This window comes from Delphinapterus leucas, chromosome 18 (genome assembly GCF_059928025.1).
Source record: "Delphinapterus leucas isolate spDelLeu-1000000601 "Yukka" chromosome 18, BTC_Dleu_Yukka2, whole genome shotgun sequence".
Taxonomy (NCBI): Eukaryota; Metazoa; Chordata; class Mammalia; order Artiodactyla; family Monodontidae; genus Delphinapterus; species Delphinapterus leucas.
In genome coordinates this window covers 15,567,915-15,586,708 of record NC_143146.1, presented here as the reverse complement: position 1 = coordinate 15,586,708, position 18,794 = coordinate 15,567,915, and the positions used below count along the sequence as shown (strand labels likewise).

At 42.3% G+C, this 18,794-nt stretch overlaps 1 protein-coding gene across 4 annotated transcripts in view; it reads left to right on the top strand.

Moving 5' to 3' along the window:
- The window catches only part of GPR180 (G protein-coupled receptor 180), a 77,258-nt gene extending 58,464 nt beyond the window's left edge, over positions 1 to 18,794 (top strand). For 3 of the 4 annotated variants that reach the window (XR_002645041.2, XR_016388649.1, XM_022576934.2), the window contains one exon: positions 1 to 18,793. This exon is cut by the window's left edge. The gene's annotated coding sequence lies outside the window, so the exon portion shown is untranslated. The other variant, XM_089899420.1, reaches the window with a different exon arrangement.

Here is an 18,794-nt window from a genome sequence, read left to right as displayed (position 1 = left end):
TTTTTTTCCCCACTAAGCATGAGTATTTTGCAGATGTAAAATACAGTCTTGTCTAATTACAAAACCTGGCTCAAGAGCTGCAGCTTTCTAACTTTTATACCGATGAAGTGGATATTAGAAAGAAAATGTTGGCTTCCCATACAGTCTGAAGATGAAGAAGTCTTCCATTTGGGGTTTTCTATATCAATAATTTATTAGGGAAAATGACACAAGTAGTTACATGCAGCCTACTGTTAAGAGGCTTGCTTGCATACTTTTCCTATGTAAGGCAAATAACAAAGGAGCCAAATTATAAAGCAGGTCTTAACGTAACTAGGACGTTAAATCTACTGTATCATTATGCCAATTTAGTAACGTTAATGATCTGTAATATTAATGCATCATCCTGGAAAATGGGGAAGGGTTGCCATAATTAACTATATTAAACCACAATTAGAAAGTCATCCAAGCTGTTGTAAAGATTCGAGTGATGATAAGGGTGTTCATTATACTGCAAACCTTTCCGACAGTGGATATTTTGTATATAAGACTTTGTTACCAACAGCCTCTTGCTCCGAATTCAGATGTGTCAAAAGAGCAGCCACCCACGGAGGCGGTGGCACCGACCAGACACCTTATCGGCCATTTCCATCGCCTTCTGAGGTTTAGCACTTTCTTACAGGGAGAATCGGCTTTGAAAGAGGTACAACCTTTTAGCATATCTACTTTAATTCCTCACGGGGAAGCAAAAACGGGCTGTCTAGCGAAATTCACATCGGTTGGACGGACTATCTACTCCCCAGAGATTAGGGTCATCTTTGAAAGTCACATTTCAAACTGCACAAAATGAACATTTGGATGTTTTAAAATGGAGATCCTATAACGTCTAAGCCTAAATCCAAGTCGCCTATCACCAGGTGTCTACAAGCCCCTAATTCTCCTCCCCACCTATCTGAAGTCTCTATTGTGGATGGGAGTCTTTGAGTCATGGACAATATCAGGGGAAAGATAAATGGGACCAGGCAAGGGGTGAGCTGCGACCAAGATGACAACTGATGCAACTGTCCAGCCCAAAGGATCCCCTTATCTCTGACGGGGCAGATCAGCTGGCAATAAAGGACTATTTCCTCCCTCACCCCAGCTTTTCTTTATACCCAGTGTTATTACCCTTGCCATTAGTGATCATGAATTCTTTCTCCCTAAAGCAACATTTGGGGCGCTGCTCTCTCTAGGTACAAAACACCCCCTAAGTTGCATTTGCAATCAGGGGCTGACGCTGCTGTGGTAAAAGCTGAGGGAATGAGGAGGTGCAGGTGGTAACTTGCACACACGTGTAGCTGAGAGTCATTTACGACAACTGAAGAAGGAAGCACATCACCAGCTTGGTGGGAGTAAAGGACTAGGGATTTGTATTCGCAGAGATTCATAAAGGACTCCTGTGTGTATTGGTGTGGCTGTTTTCTGCCCATGAAGCCTAGAGCTGCATTGTAAATCCAAAATCACGCCTGACACAGGATTGCTCAGCATCTGATCAAGATTTTCAATGAGTAGAAACTGCACTGAGTCCCCCCAGCAGATTTTTTTTCCCACAACGTGTGCCTTTCTATCAACAGTATGGTATGTGCCTTTGTAAAAATACACATATGCTCACCACTCTGATTTCTCCAATGTGCCATATGCCAGAAAAGTCCTGACAGAGGCATCAGTGTGCTATCTCAGTGACAGGGGACAAATCACTTGACAATCTCAGCCTTACTGCTTTGAGTAGTGACATTCCATTCCAATGTTCTCACCCAGCAGGAACCAACAACTTGTTCTCGGAGAAAAATCTCTGTTCCATCCTCATAACCAAGGAGTCAGTCTAAACTTCCAGGCAAAGAAGAATCATTTCCCTGCATGGAATGCTGGAAGCGTTATGAAGCTTCCTATCTGGAAATAGGTTCTTTACCCCTTCACACGTGGTACTGGATAGGACAACAGCAAATGCTACTTCTGATATGAGAGGGCTCTTATATCACCCCTCTGGAAATTCAGAGAAATTCACCAAACCAAACCTAACCTAACTTGGTTCCACCTCTCTGGAGTAATTGACAAAAGAAGCCTGATTTACCCTTCCTTGGCAAATGATGTTCAGGAATATAAAAGTGAAAAGACACAGTTTTCCAGACCATTGTACAAAAATCCTAGAGCTGGCCTCGCCAAGATGTTGGAAAGGAGAGGGTCTTGCCAAGTCTTCATCCATAGGTGTCCATGGGTCCAGTTCTATTCTGTGTGTTTTGAGGAGGTGTTCAAGGATTCAAAGGGAAGCCAGATTTGGGGTAGTTTTCTGAGGCTTTCAAGACACTTTCCAGTCGATAGGAACTGGAATCCTTGTGAAAACCGATTAAAGCAGTCATTCGGCTAATGACCGCCATCAGTGTGTTCACAGTCACAAAAACATGCATGTGCTACCAACTGCTCTGCAGGATTGTTGTTCTGAAAAGACAAAAGTCAGCCTCTCAACCTCGCCGTCAGGCATCTCTGAATCATCCTGGTGAAAGTGGCCAGTGTCCCCGGACCTCACCGCTCTGTAGAATGGCTCTTCCTCTGTACTTACGTGGACACTTTTTAATGTGTTCATGATCCTTTTAGTTCAAGGATGCCTTTGCTGGTTGAACCTTCTACATAAGTCAACCAAGCTATCAAAGGCAAAGGCCTTAGCTCCCATTTCCCTGGTAGGACTGTTCACAGAGTGACTCCCCAGTGCTGGTGAGCGAGTGGAGAGGAAGTTAGTTATTATGAGATGAGAGGAACACCTGGACATGCTGCCTAGTAAGAGTTGCTCTATGTTTTTCATTTCATGTGATCAAGGCCTTGATAATTCCATCACCCCATCCTTTCACTGTGTGTGGGAGTGAAAATAGCATTTATTGGCAGGTCAAAGTTAAATCAGTGGAGCACACAGTGTGCACACAGCATGGATTAGGGCCTGAGGATCTCACCTTGGAGCGCTGGAAAGGGCTACTTCTTGCCCCATCTCAGGGATGCATGGGTGTATCTCATCAGGTCGTTCAGTGTGCAGTGGTGATGGATACAAAAGTCAGTGAAGGAATTTAGGGATCACTTGTCCAACCCCCTCATGAGGATGCTGAGACTAATAAAAGCTACAGTCATCCTTCCGTATCCAAGGGGGATTGGTTCCATCCTCCCATACCCCACCCTCCGCAGATACCAAAATCTGTGGATGCCCAAGTCCCTTATAGAAAATGGTATAGTGTTTACATATAACCTATGCACATCCTCCCATATACTTTAAATCATCTCTAGATTACTTATAATACCTAATACAATATAAATACTATGTAAATAGTTACTGGTAAGCGGCAAATTCAAGTTTTGCTTTTTGGAACTTTCTGGAATTTTTTTTCCTGAGTGTTTTCTATTCATGGTTGGTTGAATCCAAGAATGCGGAACCCACGAATACAAGGGCCAATGTAATTATCTGCCTAAAGCTACCAGCTATCTGAGGAAACCATGACTGGAAAGCAGAACTCTGCCTCTTACTTTGTCCTGTGTCCCTTTTCACCACATAACTAGGCAATGTCTTTATAAGGAATCTTGACTTGTCAAAATCAGACCTTACTAGTAGCTTTTTAAATCAATCTTTTTGAAGCTTTTGATAATTTATTTTTGGTCACTGGGTCAGGAAAATAAGTTGTAATCATGTCCCGTATGGCTGTCTGATCTAATAGCATCTTGTGTTGTGTCTTGTGGTGTGCCACTTGCCCTCCTGTGACTGTCTAGATTAAGACGCTCTTGAACCCAAACATCAACTGTTCATGAATCAAAATTGAGGCTAAGCAAATCATACTAGCTTAGCATGGTTTCCTTTTTTTAAACCCAGAGGTATTTGGATTGTTGTCCAATACCCCTTATTCTGAGTTGAATTGTGTTCCCTGCAAAGGTGCTGAAGGCCTAATACCCAGTATCTGTGAATGTGACCTTATCTGGAAATAGGTTCTTTGCAGATAATCAAGTTATGATGAGGTCATTAGTGTGGGCCTTATTCCAGTATGACTGTGTCCTTATAAAAGGGGGAAATTTGGGCAGGAAGAGGATGTGAGGACACAAGAAGGATGCCAGGTTAGGACAGAGGATTGGAGTGACACATCTACAAGCCAAGGAAAGCCAACGATGGCCAGCAAACCACTAGAAGCCAGGAGAGAGGCCTGGAACAGATTCTCCCTCACAGCCTCAGAAGGAACCAAACCTGCCAGCACCTTGATCTCAGGCTTCTGGCCTCCAGACCGTGAGACAATGTATTTCTATTGTTTGAGTCACCCGGTCTGTGGTACTCTGTTACAGCAGCCTTAGAAAGCTAACATACCTCCCAAAAGGAATATGAAATGCAGATTTCTTTTTGTGGGTTACTTCATGTGTGTTTGTTTTTTTCTTTTGCTGAAGGCAGTTTTGAGGTTACAGGTCTTAAATGTATTTGGAGAAAGGCACCCTTGGTGATCTTAAGAGGAAATGAGATTTGTAACCCTTAGTTTACAACTATTTAAACCCTATTCTTCAGGGACTCTTTGAATTTCCAGTATTATTTCATCTTTCTTTCTAAATGTGATTCAATAAGTATCCCTAGAATTTGTCATTGTGCTTAGTTTTTAACTTGATAGACTCTCAAAAATGCCTGAGTTATTTAGTAAATTTAATAAGGCTCTATTTGACCTTCCTTTTGAAAGTGCCAGAAAATACTTTGTGTAGCACATGAGAGCTTTATCTGTGTTGAGTGAATGAATTACGGAAGAGGCGCGCATGCACACATATGACAAGCCAGGAGACCTTGTAGCAGCTAGTGCTAACATCATTGTATTTTGGTTCTTTGCAGAGTAGAGACAGTTTCGTTCTTTGCAGAGTTTTCTATTATTTTCTAGACTATTTCAGGGTTGGGGCAAAAGACTTTGTTATATTATTTAATTGTATATTGACAAAAAGCTACCAGCTAAATGTTAATGAATTTAGAATATATGATAAACAAACTTTTTGACACTTGTACACACTTTTGAGGGGATGGGGGAAGATGGCAGGGGAGGTTACATAATGATATAATTTCTAACACCAGGTAGAAATTGTAAAACAGAAGCTAACTTATTTACTTGACTCAGAGATCTGAGAAGGCCAAATTACATGTGCTACTAAGAGAGGTTTATGTGAGAATACCTAAGGGGGCAGAAATGGACAGCATTTAATAGACAAGAGTTGAATCCTATGCCTCTGCAGGACACCTCAGCCCACCAGTACAAAAGGTTTCCCCAGACAGCATCATTCAGGACCCCCTGCACGTACCATGACAGACTTGGCCAGTTCAGGATGAAATAGCCAAGTGGAAAGCCGAGATTGAACATATACATGCTTTATCCACTGAAGCCTCATTTAACCTTTCTTTCAAGAGAATAAGCAAATCTTTCTGGAGTTTACAGCACATATATTTCCTGAGAATGTTTCTCAGGTTTTTCTATTAATTGAAAAGTTATATTAAATTGAAATTAGCCTGTGGTTAGTGTGCTGTAAAACTTTGCTTTAGGCAGAATAGAAGGCATGACAGAATGATACCTATAGGTCATACAGAGTACTTGGGCTCCTGGCTCTCCCATCTCAACTCACCCTCTGTCCCTTCCATCACCTCATGTCAGCCACCTCACTTCCTGTTAAGTGGTGGCAGCCTTCCCACCCGCTTTGTGCTCAGGTGCCCACCTGGCATTGCCAGATAAAATACAGGATGCCCAGTTAAATTCATATTTCAGAGAAACAACAAATACTTTCTTAGTTGAAGAGTGTTCCAAGTATTGCAAACTTATATTAAAAAATTACCTGTTGCTTATTAAAAGCCAATCCCACCTCACTCATCACCTGGCTGCTTCAGGTTCATCCTTCAGCTGATTTAAATGTCACCGTTTAAACAAGTTTACAGAGAAAAATGAGATTCTTTAGGAAGTTAATGGAATTTTCACAGAATATGTTGAGAGTAGTGTTGAAGTATCTCAGATCCCATAGTATGTAATTACATGTTAGAAAGTAGACGTTCAAAGAATTATATATGAACCAGAGATTTATCTCATTCAGATAATCTTGGTAATAGCTCTGCTGTTTGTTTAAGGCAAAATTCTGAATAGAAAGGTTATTAGCTCCAATCCAGTTGTTAAAATGGTCAAATTGAAACAATCACCATTCCTATCCATTAATTGGAGAGTGAGCTGCAAATGGTTCGTTCAGTTGGACATGTAAACCCATCTACTAAGTGGTAAAATATGTCTTATACAGTAATTTTTTAAAAGAAACTAGGTGTAATGTTTCATGGAGAATGTTAGGTTCTCCTCAGCTGTAAGAGCTAAGTAACCAAAATGGCTTGCACTTTTAGAGAAATAGCTTCAAAATCACATATATACAAAAATAGCATAAATTTTCCCATATTGCCAATAGCTCTAGAAGACGAATATGTTCTTTTTTTTTTTTTTACATCTTTATTGGAGTATAATTGCTTTACAATGGTGTGTTAGTTTCTGCTGTATAACAAAGTGAATCAACTATGCGTATACATATATCCTCATACCCCCTCCCTCTCGCGTCTCCCTCCCACCCTCCCTATCCCATCCCTCTAGGTGGTCACACAGCACCAAGCTGATCTCCCTATGCTATGCGGCTGCTTCCCACTAGCTATCTGTTTTACATTTGGTAATGTATATATGTCCATGCCACTCTCTCACTTCGTCCCAGCTTACCCTTCCCCCTCCCCATTGTCCTCAGGTCCATGCTCTAGTAGATCTGTGTAGAACACGAATATTTTCTAATTGAGAATCCAATAAAAGTTCTGACTGTTTTGTGAGGTTTTTTCCCTTCTTAATGACTCGTTACCGAATATTGGATTGCGGTTCTTGCTGTAAGAACAATTTTAGAACAGACAGGTTTAGGGCTGGATCAACCCAGATGGAATGAAGAGAATGGCTGGGCCAGCAGTTGCCATGGGATATTGGCATGAGTTTAATTCATTGGAAGATGGTTCAATTTCACTTCTTTTTAGCTTTGTAGCCGTGTGACTAGGGCTGTAAATTGGATATCATTCAACAGCTGCCATTGTACATATTTTCCTTTTTTAAAATAATGCCATAACTTTCAGTTAAATAAAAAATCTCTCATTTTAGTCCATTTTTACAAGATAATGGCCTCATCACCGATTCTACCCATTTTATAGTTTTTGCTAAAATCACTACCTTATACAGTAAAAGACAGAAATGCGTGTATCTAAAATCTCCAAACACCTGTACTTTAACTTTTTTTTTGTAGCTATCAGCCTCTATTCAGTGTAACTCCTGAAGGAAATATGAGTAAGGAAAAATTGTGAACATATATCACATAATAATTGCTGAAGCTAATTAATATTTTCTATAGTTTATATATATGTATATAAAGATAGTACTTAAACTTGGTATTAGGTACACCAACAAATGCTATTAAGATTGGATTATGAACTGATTCACTTTGCTGTACAGCAGAAACTAGCACAACATTGTAAATCACCTATACTCCAATAAAAATTAATTTAAGAAAACAAGATTAGATTATGTTTAGGCCACAATATGTGGTCCATATAGTTAAAATATGCAAAATCCCAAGCCTGTATTTTTATTTTCTATTATTATGCTTTAAATAGGACAGAAATACATTTTTCCCAAATATTCATCTCAAATGCAAAATACACTAACATATAGTGGTTCTGTGGTTTTTATTCGCTAAATATCTGGTTCAGAATTCCAAAATGAACTTGAAAAAATTGCACCCAGTTGCGTAGCAGAAGCTGTTGAGTTTGCTTGTATATTGCTTTGTTTTAATTTTGTGGAAACAATTGTGGAGTCTCCAGGGTCTTTTACCTAATCATAAAGTGGTCTGTAGACAAAAAAAATTAAATCACAAATAGACACAAAAAATCTTCAGGACTATGTGATATTTTTCACATTTTTTTAACCAGACAGTTCTGGTTTTTATAAAATAACCTCAGAGTAAGCTGTCATTCTTTTAGAGGCATGATGGAAGACATTACAGTGGTCTGCCATCCTGAACACACTGATGGTGGCCTGGTATCACAGGAACATTGACAAGGCCAGCCTGATGTTTCTGGGTTCCCGTCTTTGTCATGACAATAAGCCGCTTTTGGCTCGGGATGCTATGCGTCTTTTCTCTCCAAGTTGCAGGAGATAAATGGAAGTCTTCTTTCAGCCATTGTGGCCACCTGAAGGACATGTCCTTTGAACTTTGCTTTGTAACTTTTTTTTTTTTTAATTAATTAATTTATTTATTTTTGGCTGTGCTGGGTCTTCGTTTCTGTGCGAGGGCTTTCTCTAGTTGCGGCGAGTGGGGGCCACTCTTGGTCGCGGTGCGAGGGCCTCTTACTGTCACGGCCTCTCTTGTTGCGGAGCACAAGCTCCAGCCGCGCAGGCTCAGTAGTTGTGGCTCACGGGCCCAGTTGCTCTGCGGCATGTGGGATCTTCCCAGACCAGGGCTCGAACCCGTGTCCCCTGCATCGGCAGGCGGACTCTCAACCACTGCGCCACCAGGGAAGCCTTGCTTTATAACTTTTAACATCCATTTACTTTTTTAGTTAGTATGTCCAAGGATCAAGTTAGGTAAAGTACTTGGTAGAGCTTGTTCAAGAAAGTTGAGTACCATTGACACAAGTGTTTTTTAAAAAATCAGTAGCTGAGATGTGTGCCTATGTAAGATGTAAGAAACTCTGAGGAGGTGTGTGTGTATGTGTGTGTGTGTGTGTGTGTGTGTGTGTGTGTGTGATTGAGGTGAAGTTTCTATGAGTACCTCCTACATATAGCAGGCAAGTACTTTTACATGGAGAAAATTCTTTAACCACATGAGGAGGCATTATTATTATTTTATTTTTGGAGGAGGCATTATTTTTCTTTGCAAATTAGCAAATAAATTTAATGTAACTAAGTAATACTGTTTTTGCTGAAACTACACAGCTGCTTGTAACATGAGTATACACTGACTGCTCTTTATAAACCTAATTTGTTGATTAGCAATACATTCATGTGGTTTGAAAACAAACAACATAGTCTATAGTAAAAGGCCTCGTTTCTGCCACCCAGCGCCCTATTATCACCCACTCATCCATGCCTCTTTTGTTTTCTTCCAGAGTTTTGAAAGTGTTCTTTAGATTTGAAAAACAGCATATCAGCACTTTTGAAAGTATACATGGGTGAAAAGAAATCTTAAATAGTGATACAAAGTGTTGCGTTGGATTTTTAAATTTCCTGACTCTCAGTCTTTTGACTCCGGAGTTAGGATTCTTTGTTAAAAATATTTAAAGTTATATACCTGTCTGTGTGAACTTAGTAATCATTTTCAAGGGGAAGTGAATAAAGTTAGGATTGAAAGTTTTGAAGTGGGATTTCCTCACTAGGTGGCGCTCGTGTTCCTGGAGGTCAGGGGGCAGCCGCCCCTCACCTGCAGATGCAGTTTGCCAATTAGCACACAGTTACTGTGGAGACCTGCAAGGTCACACAGAGGGAAAGGCCTCCATATTGTCTCCCCTCTAATTAATGATTGTTCTATTCATACTTCTTCTGCACCCTATGCATGACCTTCCAAGTGGAGTGAAATTGTTGTAGTTTTCTCTTTAGACTGGGAGGTTACGTTATATAAAGTTTGTACCCAGACAAGAAAGGGTCATGACAACTGTTACTTTGACCTGGGAAAAAACCCTGGGTAAGGTGAATTTTTTTTTAAAATTTTTTAAAAATTTATTTATTTTCGGCTGCTTTGGGTCTTCATTGCTGCGCGCAGGCTTTCTCTAGTGCAGCGAGTGGGGGCTACTCTTCGTTGCGGTGTGCGGGATTCTCACCGCGTGGCTTTTCTTGTTGCGGAACACGGACTCTAGGCACACAGGCTTAAGGAGTTGTGGCTCATAGGCTCTAGAGCGCAGGCTCAATAGTTGTGGTGCACGGGCTTAGTTGTTCTGCGGCATGTGGGATCTTCCCGGACCAGAGCTCGAACCCGTGTCCCCTGCATTGGCAGGCGGATTCTTATCCACTGAGCCACCAGGGAAGTCCCTAAGTTGAATTTTTACGGAGAAGTTCCCTATAGAACATAAATGATCTGGAAGATGCCTGGAAGGTCTCTGAGGACATTAATGTCCGTCCAATAACAGAAAGCTTTTAAACATGCTTTAGTGGTGTTATTATCTCTCTTAAGCATTAACATAGCCTCTCTACTATGAAGGGATCGAAGTGCATTATGCATTCTGGTTACACACCCTCCATGAGTCAAGTAGAACATTATGGATGTGCTTATAATAGTAATCTGGGCATTTCTGTTTGCCACTCAACCCCGTCATAAAGTCAAAAAGTTCAGCAGCAGGCAATAGGGGAAGGAAAAAAAAACTTATACCAAGAAAGAAGAAAGTTAGAAATATTCTAGTTAACTTTTTACTGCATGTATTTGATCCTGCAACAATTAATTTTTCATACATTAATTTACCAGACATTTGCTGCCCATTTATTGTGCCTGGCACTGTGCTGGTCACCATGGATGTAAAGATAGATTCGACTAAATCTGTGTTTCAAGCCTGATGAGAAAGTGAACTTTCATCCAGAATTTCGTCTTAATCGAACTCTCGTCATCCTTATAGGAATTACTCTGACTCAACCACATTATCTTTTCATACACCACTCTCTTCCACTTTCTCTCATCTACATCAAAATCTCACTCAAACTTACCTCTTTTAAGACACCTTCTAACACAGGTTACTTCCATAAGCCACATACTTTATTGTATTTGTAATTTGTAAAAGTGTTTATAGTCACCTTAACCTGGGGACAAGTCATGAGAGTGTCAGTTCACTTGCTTGGAATGATTTCAAGCTCTTGAAAATGATGTCTTCTGGGTCTCTTGCACACATAATGTGACCTCAGATCTCATTGACTGAAATACCATTTTTGATGTTTTATTAGGAGAAACAAAGCCTGTTCTAAGACCCTTTGGGAAACATGGGACAAGTGGATCAGAGGGCATCAACTCATCCTTGGGGGCCCCTTTGAGTGACAGCTGTCCATAGGGACACAGATGACATGGGAAAGCTTCTGGCTAGTGCCCACAGGATCATGCCAATTGTAGAGGTGATCATTTGCGCCTCTGGCTTCCAGAAACAATGCTAATGCCCAAGTCACCCAGATTCCTTTTCCCCAGTGAAATGTGTTTAAAGAGAAGAAAGGCTGGGGGTGGAGATAGAAAAAGAAAAGAAAAAAGAAGATCCAACATCCTCAACTATCTGGTGTTGCTTTCCTTGTGAAGTTTTATTTTGGTTTTTTTGGGGTTTTTTTCCCCATGGTTCTTCCCTGTGAAAAGTGGGAGGGAAGTGAGGAAAGACAGGAAGGAGGCATTCTCTATTCAAATGACTCTAAGGAAAATTTTCACTCCTGTGATGCTGGCATGTGAGATTTTGAGTGCCCATTCTCAGGACTCCACGGAGACAAGGAGAGCACTTCACTCCTGCAGGGGTACAGTGAGTTGAGGTGAAGCATAAGAGGGAAAGGCCCTTGAGATGAAATGCACTCCTGGCTGCACAGAGCAGGGAAGACATGATATGGTTGTTTCTTTAAAAAGCCACTAAAGCCTCTTCAGGACAAGGTATCTATATTGTAATCAGAACTAGAATGCAGAAGAGAACCCGGAGAATCACCTGATGCTTCTCCGTGCCTGCTGTACTGTGCCTTCCTCCGGTGAGCCTGTAGCACAAATGCAAGGACAGGCAGAGCGCCTGCTTTCCCTTCAGCCTCTCCCATTCTACAGCTGTGCATGAGGGCCTCCCCCATTGTATTCTTTAGTCCTTATAGGTAGAGAGGAGTGCAATCTTTCCCTGAAAATGATTTCCCCAGCGTTTTTCCTTCTTTACTGTATCTCTTTGGGATTGGTTGAATTTAACTGAGCCCCCGTCCACACCAAATAAATTCCTTTTATAATCTGGCATGCCAGTCACCCATATGGGCTGTCGCAAATATAAAGGACCACAATGGACACACTACAACAGTTGTTTCCTTTGGCCATCAAACTACAAATATCTTATACCCAGATCACACCATAATCGGTATTTATTGGGGATGGCAGGCAGTAAGTGGTGGTGGTGATTCTAATGAGAGGGAGATGTAAATATGTATCTGGAACTATTCCTGATTTTAAGACACATATAGTCAAAGTAGAACTAAATAATGACACATAGTAGGCTCTGACTTGGGACATTGAGTGTTCTAGGAACTCTTAGGAGGACACAGTCGCCCAGGGAAGAAACCTCACAAAAAAGGCAGGAGAACTTGACATGGGCCTCAAAGAATGAACACAAATCTCAACGACAGGCTGGAGAAACCATTCCAGGTGGATGAATGGTGTGACTAGACAGGTTTTAGCTGAGTCTACGAAGACTGTGGGGAAAGAGTGGGCAACAAACTGGAAATGTGGATTGAGGCCAGATAGTGGAAGGAAACTAAGGCGCTTGGACTTTATCCTGGTGGTAATGAAGAGATAATGAAGATTTTTAATTAAGGGTTTGGCGTGATTAAGTGGTGTTTTAGGGAGATTACTGTGGCAGCCGTGGATTGGAGGGGCAGAAACAAGTAAGCGATTAGTTAGGAGGCTGTTACAATCATCCAGGCTTGAAGCAGCAGGGCTGTGCGGGCGATGGGAATTGAAAGGAAGGGTGGAGTGTGAGAGATAGTGCAAGGGAATGCCCAGTGAGCCTTGGGGGCTCATGGCTCTTCAGGACAAAAGGAAGGAAGGTGGCAGTGAGCCCTGAATTGGGAGGGGGAGCCATTTGGGAGCAGAGCGGAGGTTGGGGCTCTGAGTCAGCCAAGCCTTGCGATATCTACAGGGCGTCCAAGTTCAAATGTCCAGCAGGCAGGTGGAGATGCAACACTGAGGCTCTGGAGAGCAGCCAGGCTAGGAACCTAGACCTTCCTCTTTTATGATGCAGGCTGACTTCTTTCTCCAGAGAGAACTGAAATTCAATGACTAAGCAATTAGGATAGAATGCGTGTATTATAAGATGTGTCCCTACGTATCAACAGGAAGGAAGAATCCAGGTCATCCTTTGAATATTTTAAACTTCTGGGAAAGTACTTTTAAATAAATCACTCCAATATTTCAAATGAATATTTTTTAAAGCTAAATTTCCCAGATAATATTCCCAAATGTTCAAATTTCTTCCTTCAGGGAGGCTCAGCCTTAGTGTCTAATAGAGTTCAATTACAGAGTAATTTCCGTGTCGAACGTGGTGGCGATTGCGCTATCTGCGTGGAGCTCTGTAGCTGCTCTGTGACTCCAGGTGAATGGCACAAGAGCCCTCATGATCCTTGTAGGCCCTTTGCCTAATTCCCTCATGCAAATTAGAGGGAAGAGAGGTCCCCAAATTTCATTTATCAGGAAAGTGCATCCTTCTGGCAAAAGGAATCAGAAAGAGGAGACACACACGTCCTTTAATGTGTGCTACATAACCAGTGGCACGTGGCCACCTGGAGTTCCACCAGACTAAATGCCAACTGGCCCTTTCCTTTAAAAAGTAGGACGTTATGGATAAAAATGTGACCAGTGCGGAAATAAAACAGCTTTGGACTTCACTCTTGGGTGTGTGGACTCAGCTGCCAAAATCCTCCCCACACAATTCAGACGTTGATGGTCATCGTTTGAGTTCTGCTATGAAATTCAAGGGACTGAACAAGTCAATCAAATCAGCCACTAACTGAAAATCAAGGGAAAAACATTTTTTTAACCTGATAACTGGTAAACAGTTGGCTTCCAAGTCCAGAAGAATGATTCCTCTTAATTCACAAATGCATTTATTTGAGTAGGGCTTGCATGAGACTTGCATGAGACTTAACAAGGGGGGATTTGAAGTGTCTGCTGCCATCTGTGAATTTAGGAGCCCCGTGGTGTTTTTAATGTGAGGGCATCTCACGAGCAGGATCCTTGTATATCAGGGGAGTTATGACCACCATATCTGGTTATTATCTGGCCACAAAGAGCTTGAACTCCTGTCCACTTCTGTTGATTCCACTGCAGAGCTTGTACCTGCCCTCGTGCGGAGGTACACTCCACAGATGCTCCAGGAGACTGTCAGCATTTTGAGTCATTTCTAGTTGGACTAGGGAAGTGACAATGTGAGCTTTTAACTGAGCTCAGCTGCCCAAGACCCACGGGAAACTTGGAAGGGAACATTGAGATCTCTATGGCCGCACCATCTGCCCACCCCCTACCCCTCCTTACTCAAGAAGCATCTGAATGTAGCAAACACTCAAATTCTCAATTCTATGCATTAAATTGAAGCAATTAACAAAGGATCCCATCTAGGAATTCTGCTTTATTTGTGATCAGACCTTTTCGCTGGCAGATAACAGATAATATTAAGTAATCAAGAAGTTTACCACACAAGCCAGCCAGACTGGATCAGCTCGGGAGGCACTCCTTCCTCCACCCTCATAAGATAACACATTATCAGTAGAGCCTTTTTTTGAATACAAGGTGGTGAGATTAGATGACTTTTAAGGGCCCTTCCAAGTCTGAAATCTCATGTTGTCTTTTGACTGAGAGGAATATAGTTACACATTGTGCACTATTCCGTGGGTCTCTCTACTCAACTGAAACACTGCCTCTGACCTTCCCAGTAATGACCTCAGCCCTTGATTTTCGGAAGCCCTTATCAGTAAATGTATGCTGGATGCTCCAAACTTCAAAAAATAGGGGAAACTTGCACACACACACATTTAATTTAAATTTAACTCAGTTGATCCCAAATTTTCTGATATGCCTAAGATTTAACTTTCTCCATATTTAAATAATGACTTTTAAATTCCAGTGTTAAAGTACATACACCTGTATATGTTTTAGCTTTCTAATAATCATTCCTAAGCAACATATAGAAGACATTCAAGTTTACCAAGGTTGATAGTTTGGTCTTAGTTCTCCTTCAGCAAAAGAAAAAAAAAAAAAAAGACAAAGGTCAAAAAATAACCTTTTTTCAGTAGTTCTCGGTTGAAAATAAATTCTGAATTTCTTTTATTAATATGTTGCCCTTTATTGTATGTCAGAAATAGGAATCATAGAGGGCTGGAATGTGATCTTGATATATGGCTTTACTGCTCTTTCTACTAACTGCTGAATTATTATCATTTCACAGAAATTACATCTGAAAGGGAGGAATGTCTTTAAATCAAAAGATTCCAAATACATGACCTTTGCTAAAATGATTAGTAATTTCTCCAAGCCGTGAGCTTGAAAATACTCAATTCCAAGGATCTATATAACCCTTTCATTCTTCCTTACTATTGTCAAACGCTGAGCAGAAAACACAAGGAGAATGTCTACAACGCATGAAAAGCATTCTACTTTACTAGGTATCAGCAAAAAAAAAGGAAAAAAAAACCCCAACCAACTAGTTACCGGCAGGCAGGGGGCGGGTGGGGGGGGGGACATTGGAGGTGGAGTGGGATGAAGATACTGTTAAGTACTTAAATTAACAAAAGTTAATTCCCCAGTGGTGCCTCTATACATTAACTCTATGAGAAAGCTGCTCCGTGGGCAAATTTAACTTCAGGAAGTGACTTAGGCACTGGGAAGAATAGGCCACAATATTTCATCAAATACAGCAAAAACAAATTACCTCAGACTCAGGAACCCTAAGACCACTTTCTGAAAGTGTGTGCTGCTTGAAGGGGAAGGAAATTCCTTTCTCAGGGAACGATGGCGCAGACGGTGTAGCAAGGAACGGGCCCCTGGCTTCCCAGCTCCCTCACACTCACCTTGGGAGGGGACCTTATAAATCCCAAACTGGCAGCCTCTAGGCAGGCCCAGCTGGCTCCCGAAGGCGACTTTATACTGCTGCTGTGAAGCGGACTTTATATTGCTTTGAGTTTGATGAAGATGAGGGTGACTTTCATGTCTGCTTGGAATCCCTGGGAAGCCTTGATGAGCAGGTTTGTCAAAGTCAGCCGCAGGCTTTACGGTTCTAGCAGGACAGGAGTGGATTGCATATGGCTCTGTAAATTCACTCATATTCCACTTCCTAGTATTTAAGAAGAGACCCCACTAGGTTGTTTCATCTCCTTGTGTTCCAGGAAATGTCTCCCTTGGTTCCAAGACAGAAGACCCACCCTGTGTCCTCCTGCCCTCCTGGTCTCTATAACCAGGTCTGAGCCTAGTGGGTGGTGAAAAGCAGGATGTTCTAGTGGTTAAGATCATGGACTCTGACGACTGACTGCCTGGGTTCTAACCCTGGCTCTATCACCTATAGTCGTGGTACCATTACCTTGGGACTTAACCCTGTGCCTCAGTTTTCCCATCTGTAAAACAGGGATTCATTCATTCATTCATTCACTTTTCTTTTTTTAATAAATTTATTTTATTTATTTATTTTTGGCTGTGTTGGGTCTTCGTGGCTGCACGCAGGCTTTCTCAAGTTGCGGAGAGTGGGGTTTACTCTTCATTGCAGTGTGAGGGCTTCTCATTGCGTGGCTTCTCTTGTTGCGGAGCACGGGCTCTAGGCACGCGGGCTTCAGTAGTTGTGGCTCGCAGGCTCCAGAGTGCAGACTCAGTAGTTGTGGCGCACGGGCTTAGTTGCTCCACGGCATGTGGGATCTTCCCAGACCAGGGTTTGAACCCCTGTCCCCTGCATTGGCAGGAGGATTCTTAACCACCGCATCGCCAGGGAAGTCCCATTCATTGGTTTTTTCAAATGTTTATTGAATGTTCTAGGCACAGGGTGAATAAAACATACAAAGTCTCTGCTCTCATGGAGTTTGCATTATAGTAGGGAGAAAGGCAAATAAATAAATAAATAAATAACGATGTATCAGATAGTAATAGGTGCATTGAAGAGAATTAAAATAGGTTTATGTGGCAGAGTGTCAAATGGCTGCTTGGCAAAGGCGTCTCTGAAGAGATGACCAGAGTGAGAAGAAGTCAGCCATGAGAAGATCATGGGAAGGAGCTTTCCAGGCACAGGGAACGGCAAGTACAGACTCTACAGCAGAATGAGTTTGGTGTGTCGCACTTAGAGAAGGGCCAATGCGCCTGGAGCACGTGGGCAAGCAGATGCGGAAGCTGGGCCTCAGATGGGGGTGCTAGTGTCTGGCAGATCAGGGCATTGGACTCTGAGTATGATGGAAACCATGATCTGATTTACACTGACTGTGCCGTGTGGAGAGTGGATCGCGGCAGGGCGTGGAAGAGTGGAAGCAGAGAGACTAGTCCGGAGACTGCAGCAGTGACCCAGGTAAGAGGAGAGAGAAGCCGGAGAAAAGTGGGTAGATCCTGGATATGTTTGGGAAGAAGAGTCAGGAGAAGTTGTTAAGGGATTTGGATCTAGAGAGTAAAAGAAAGGGAGAACCCTAGGATTTGGGGCTTGAGCAGCCAGGTACTTGTAGATGGTAGTTTCTTTTACTGTGATGAGGAAGACTGGAGGGAAGTGCAGGTCGAGGTGGGAGAGGGGATCAAAGGTTCGGTTTGGACATGATGCTTGAGACACCTATGAGCTGTGCAGAGAGAGAGAAATGTCGGGCAGAGCACTGGATAAACAAGTCTAAGTTCTGGGGACACGTCAGGGCTGGTGACTTGAGGACTGCAGGAATCTGTGTGGATTCCTGCAGCCATGGGACTGGATGACACCATCTGGACAGGGATGGCAGAGGGAGGCGATAAGAGGATGCAGTAGAGGTGTGAGGGAGGAGACGCAGCCTCCAAGGCTGATGGAGAGGGAGGAAGGAAACCAGCAGGGTGAGGTGTCTGAAAGCCAAGAGGAGAGGGTCGAGAAGGAGGGAGCAGGCAACGTGTACCATATACCACAGAGGGTTGGGCAGCACGAGGACAGCTGACCATCGCTTGGAGGTGCCAGGTTGAGGTTGTTGGTAATCCTTGGAGCAGCATCTGTGGAGTGGGGAGGACAGCTGGTGTGCAGTGAGCTCAGGCAGGGGAGGATCGCGTTTAATGATAAGCAAGTCAGTGGCTGGTGGGTGGGGAAAGGCAGAACGTTGTGGTGGTGAAGATCCCTGTGGGACCTGAGGACTCTACCACTGGGGGCTCTTTTCAAGAAAAATCATGCAGAGTTAATACGAAGTAGGTGTGAATGTAAATATCTATTTAGAATGAGAAATCATAAAATAAGTTATAAATTTAAAAGTCTGACAAATCCCACGCACAACAAAATACAGAAAAATAACATTTTTATTAATTAAATGCCAGGTGCACCTCTATAATATTTTTCCTTCTTTTTTTGTCTAGATACACTTCTTTACATGATAGTGATTTTTACATAGCGTGTGCACACACACACACAAGTAAACCTCTCTACTTACCCTGTAGAGCCTATCAATATGTATTTCATAGATGGCCGGAGCTCACTGCAGTCACTGGTGGGATTTCTTTTTCTTCTTTTCTTTTAATTTTACTGACAGGATTTTGAGTACTGCTTGTTAATAAGAGTATAAAAATCTGTTTTCCACTATCACCTGGGGCCTCAACTAGAGAGGCTGAACCAAATAGGTCAACCAAAGCCTGCGAAATACGCTGAAAATCAAAGCTAGGAGAAGTCCTCTTTGATATCCTATTAATTACACCAGGGTTTCTCAACCTTACCCTGTTGACCTTTGGGGCCAGGTAGCTCTTGGTTGTCCGAAGCTGACTTGTGCGTTGCAGGATGTTTAGCGACATCCCTGTCTTCTACCCACTAGATGCCAGTAGACAACCAAAAATGTCTCTAGACATTGCCAAATGCTCCCCGGGGGGGG